Source organism: Balaenoptera acutorostrata, chromosome 4, assembly GCF_949987535.1.
Source record: "Balaenoptera acutorostrata chromosome 4, mBalAcu1.1, whole genome shotgun sequence".
Taxonomy (NCBI): Eukaryota; Metazoa; Chordata; class Mammalia; order Artiodactyla; family Balaenopteridae; genus Balaenoptera; species Balaenoptera acutorostrata.
The window spans coordinates 1,010,550-1,016,306 of record NC_080067.1 but is presented as its reverse complement, the minus strand read 5'-3'; the positions used below and the strand labels follow the sequence as shown (position 1 = coordinate 1,016,306).

The 5,757-nt window shown below is 36.2% G+C and overlaps 1 non-coding gene across 1 annotated transcript; it reads left to right on the top strand.

Moving 5' to 3' along the window:
* The first annotated feature begins 2,325 nt into the window (after positions 1–2,325).
* Positions 2,326–2,432, top strand: LOC114236655 (U6 spliceosomal RNA). The gene has a single exon (XR_003622540.2). It is a non-coding gene; the product is annotated as a U6 spliceosomal RNA (small nuclear RNA).
* The last annotated feature ends 3,325 nt before the right edge of the window (positions 2,433–5,757 follow it).

Below are 5,757 nucleotides of genomic sequence, written 5' to 3'. Positions count from 1 at the left end.
GAATATGTTGTGCATAGAGGGAAATGTTCTTCCTTTTTAAAAAGTAAACAGACAATACTCTCTTAACAGTGTACAGGAAGGTAAAAATAGTAATGCTGGTGTGGGGCAGAGCAACAAAATCTAATTACTTTTCTGCCCCAAACTCTTCAGGGTTACTAAGTTATTCTCCCAATTTCAAAAATTTCTTGCTAGGAAAGAAAAGTTCCAGTGACAAAATGTACTTGTACACCATATGAACAAACAGGAAAAAGGAAAAATACTGTACATTAGAAAAACAAACTGTGAGCTCTACCTGACAAGGATATAGAAAGTAAAAATTAGAAGATAGTAAGGTGGAAGAAGAAAGAAGATATATGTGACTGGATACAACACCTAGTTTAAGAATGAGTATAGTGACCTCTATCATTGGCTGTCTTATATTTCAAAGTCTCTATACCATTACTAGCGATTGGCTCTGAGCCTGATCTGCTGAGTCACACATGATTATTAAGAACACTTTTGCCTCTAGGTGTCCATTGCATCAATTTCCTGAAGAAAATGGAGACAAAGAAAACAGGAAATTGAGTTTGTTCTCTAATTCTTTTGGAACTTTATTTTCAAAGTCTAAAAATTCAAAGCAAATTAAATATGTAATTGCATGCAACTCATGGCTGATTTTGGATTTATATCAAATGTTCTAAAGATAAAACTATATTTGTGATGTGAACCTGATGAATCTCAAATAACTTTAAATGAAAACTACACCTCTTATAGACTGCACACCACAATCTTAATTGTTAGTCATTTATAAAATTGTTAGTTCTTATGTATTATGGCGTCTTAATATTTTAAATTAAAAGTGTACTCAGAAACATCTTTTAGAGTTCTCTAATAGTGATCACTCATCCTCTTAAACTCTCTGGTGACAGGGAACTCACTACCCATCCAGCAACTTGCTCCACTGTGTGTATCTCTAATTCTGAAACACACACTTCCTAATGGTGAGTTGCCCATGCCCCCCCACCCAGAATTCCCACTCCATGATCTTGTCTCCATTTGCTGAAGTTCCACATAATAAAACCAATTGTTTCTACATTTTCAATGTCATTAAATTTTCCCAGTTAACAGAAGTATTTTTGAATCCTCTTATGACTGTACTCAAAAACTTGACTCAACTTCCAACCCACAATGGAAACAACTCTACTTCTCTCCATCAACACCACCACTCCAGTCAAAGCCACCATCATCTCTCAATGGACAGTTGGACCTGCTTTTCCCTCCCACTCTCACTCCCTCCAATCTATTCCCCAGATATCAGCCAGCATGATTTTTGCTAAAGAAGAAATTTTCACTATGTCCCAACTGGTTAATAACCCTTCAGTCCTCTCCTCAGTACTGGAGATAAAAATTCAAAACCTTCAATGTGGCCTGTAGAACCTAGTCATGTGGGACCCTGTCAGCCTCGCAGGCCCTTTTGCTGGATATTCTCTTCCTTACTTGACATGCTACATTTCCAATTTCTTTCGATTGGTTCTACAAGCTCTTTCACTCAGGAAGGCTTCACAGATGTGGGTCTATGAAATCCTTTCTCCACTCTGTTTACTATTTGAGAACTAGTGAATGTTCAGTTCTCAGATTACATGTCCTTTCTTTATAGAAACTTTTCCCAAATCCCCAGACGAGACCAAGTCCTTCTGTAATCTTTCATTGTTCTCTTTAACATCCTTCATCAAATTTATCATAATTTTAATATACTTAATTCCATAAATAAAATAATATTATTAATAATAACAATACCTAACAATACTTAATGTATTGAGGGCTTACCACATGCTCTGTGCTAAGAGCATCAGAACCATTAACTTATTTAGGATTCAAAGCAAGCCCATGAGTAGTTACTATTGCTACCTATTCATCACAGATAAGAAAAGTGGGGCTTGAGAAGGTTAAGGTGAGTGGAAGAGTGGAGATTAGAATCAACTCAATTCTAGAACCTATTGAGGTTCTAACCTTTTCATGATAATGTTGAACCTTCCACTAACCTCCTAGCCCCAAAAGGTTAGATACCAATAGCCAGGGAGCTGTCAGAAGGAAATTATGGGCCTGTTTGCCCAATGCCACAAAATCAAAATAATGTCTCTGTACTTTTTCTCTGCACTACCCTCCCTTGTTCTTTGTGGCACTCAAATACCTAAGAAAGGGAGAAATTAAATGAGTAAAACTAGTACTCTTATCTTGACATCTCTGGAGACTTCTTGAATTTTTTAGGTAGTTTCCAGAAAACAAATAGCAGAGAATAGGAACAAATCATGGAGATGAGCAGTTTAATTATATTTATCTGGATTCATTAGCAACGAATCCAGTATACGCAAAATTCAGAATGACACAGTGAAGATTTAGCATGACCTCCGCACAACGATGGAACGTAAATCTGTGAGACATTCCATATTTTAGAGGCAGTAAGAAGACAGGCAAAAAGTGAGGACTATAGTTAAGTGCAGGATCATATGGTAGTTCTATTTTTAGCTTTTTAAGGAACCTCATTACTGTTCTCCGTAGTGGCTCTATCAATTTACATTTTCACCAACAGCGTAGGAGGGTTCCACTTTCTCCAGACCCTCTCCAGCATTTATTATCTGTAGACTTTTTGATGATGGTTATTCTGACAAGTGTGAGATGATACCTCATTGTAGTTTTGATTTTCATTTCTCTAATAATTAGCGATGTTGAGCATCTCTTCATGTGCCTTTTGGCCATGTATGTCTTGTTTGGGGAAATGCCTATTTGGATCTTCTGCCCATTTCTTTGATAGGGTTGTTTTTTTTTTTTTAATATTGAGCTGCATGAGCTTTGTATATTTAGGAAATTAATCCCTTGTCAGTCACATCATCTGCAAATATTTTCTCCCATTCTATATTTTGTCTTTAATTTTGTTTATGGTTTCCTTTGCTCTGCAAAACTTTTTAAGTTTAATGAGGTCCCATTAGTTTATTTTTGTTTTTATTTCCACTACTCTAGGAGATGGATCCAAAAAGATATTGCAGAACATTCTCTAATACCATACACAAAAATGAACTCAAAATGGTTTAAAGACCTAAATGTAAGGCTAGATACAATAAAACTCCTAGAGGAAAACATAAGCAGAACACTCTTTGATATACTCTAGTTAATAAGGTTGTTTCCCATAAAGGTAAAGGCCTACAATTTTGATACTGTTATACATATATACCAGAATTGAACAATTAAGTAAACGGATGGCAGATGACAAACGCCAGGTTTTTCTCTATCAGAGTGGAAGATTACAGATACTCAGGAAAGGAGTAGGGGTATTCTACAAGGGGGTAATAAATTAGAGTTGGAGACAACCATATAAACTTATGTTTAACTTAATATTGATACAGATGTTTACATATAGAAATATTTATGGATATATGTATATACACAGGTTAGTATGTGCATATATTTCCTTGTTCCGTCAGACGAAAAGGCCTAGAAATGATGACATCCCAGTAGCAGTGAGCACACTTAGCACTAGATCTTGGTTTTGTTTTTTTGTTTGTTTGTTCTGTTTTTTATTTTATTTAAGACCTTTATTTCTAAATTTTTTTTTGTCTTTCTCTGACTTGTTTTATTTTATTTCAATGTCTTTTTTTTTAACATCTTTATTGGAGTATAATTGTTTTACGGTGTTGTGTTAGTTTCTGCTGTAGAACAAAGTGAATCAGCTATATGTATACATATATCCCGATATCCCCTCCCTCTTGCATCTCCCTCCCACCCTCCCTATCCCACCCCTCCAGGTGGTCACAAAGCACCGAGCTGTAGATCTTGGTTTTTAATACCATTGTCCAATTAAAAAAATCAGGACCTTGGAGAAATGACTGGCAAGGAATATACCAAATGAGACTGGAGCATCTTGTAGTTCCAGAAAGTTATCATTCAAAACAAAATAAAACAAACTCACAATGACAGGAGTATATCAGAAGGATACAGAAGGCAGCTTAAAGAGCTCCAGTTGCCAAATGTAGAATAATTTGAGCAAAAAAATGAAATAGTGTATTAGCTTGTACTGCTATAATAAAATAACATAAACTGGGTGGCTTAAACAGAAATAAATAGTAATTTATTTCTTACAATTCTGGAAGCTGGGAAGTCCAAGATCAAGGTGTTGACTAATTCCATTCCCCAGTGAGGGCCCTCTTCCTGGCCTGCAGATGGTTGCTGTGCCCTCACTTGGCAGAGGGAGAAAGAGACAGACAGAGAGAGCTCTCTGGTGTCTCTTCTTATAAGACCATTAATCCCATCATGAGGTCCCCACTTTTGTGACCTCATCTAAACCTAATTAATTCCCAAAGGCACGTCTCCAAATACCATTACATTGTGGTTTAGAGCTTTAACATATGAATTTTGGGGACACAATTTGGTCCATAGAAAGTATTATTAGATTATAAACCAGAGTACAAAATAAATATTCATGAGTCAATGCTAATATAAATAAAAGACTGAGTAAGTAAATAAATGGGGCACAAATAGACAAATATCTTGAAAAATGCAAAAAAAAAAAAAAAAAACCACCCAAATATGTAGCTGTGCCCCCTTAAGGAGATGAAGCATAACTCCCCACTCCTTAAGTTTGGGGTACATGTAGTTACTTTCTTTCAAAGAGAACCTTATAGAAAAAGAGGAGGAAAAGAGTAAGTTTACAGTGGGGAGACATGACAAACACTATCTCCAGCCAAGTGATCAAGATTAACATCCACAGTGATAAGTCATATTGATAGTATGTACTTGTGATAAGATGTAATGAGAATGGCACTTTACATCTGTGATCTTCCTCCCCCAAACACATTCCAGTCTCATCATTAGAAAAATACCAGACAAATCCGAGTTGAGGAAACTCTATAAAATACCTAGCCAGTGATCCTCAAAACTGTCAAGATTATTAAAAACAATAACAATCTGAGAAATTGTCACAACCAAGAGGAGCCTAAGGAGACATGTTTATCAAGTGTAATATGGTATGCTCGATGGGATCCTGGAACAGAAAATGATGTTTGAGGAAAACTGAGGAAATCAGAATAAAATATGTGCTCTAGTTAATAAAATTAGATCAATATTGGTCCATTCAATGATACAAATGTACCATACTAATGTAAGATGTTAATAATAGGGGAAGCTGGGGTGGGGGGAATATATGGAACTTTCTGTACTATATTCACAATGATTCTGTAAATCTAAAACTATTTTAAAATTAGAAGTTTATTTTTAAAAACTTTATCTTCTTTACTGAATTATCAGAAGAGGTTCCTTCTACTCTATTTCCCCCTTTCCTTTCTTCCTTCCACAAATATGTTATATATTTGTTCTGTGCCACGTACCGCAGCAGGTACAGAATCCCTGCACTTGTGGAGCTAACAGTCTAAATTGGTAAGAGACAGTAAACAAACTAAAACAAAAATGTGACTGGTGTCCTAAAGAAAACATGGTACTGGGAGACAGCACAATGCGGGCATTAGCAATGCAGAAGACAGGCACTGGGAAGACTTCTGAAGAGTGACACTTTTAGAAGAGATAAGAAGAAAGCATAGCCACTAACCAGGAAGAGAGTTCTCCAAGCAACAATGCAGCATGGGCAAGAGGGTATATGGAAATGCCATTTACGGAAATGGAGTTGGAAGATAAGTGAGCTTTTGGTAAGGAAGGATGGAGTCTGCCTTTGGGGTGGTTGATTTTGAGGTCTCTCTATGTGGAGATGTTGAATCAGTAACTGAATGTCTA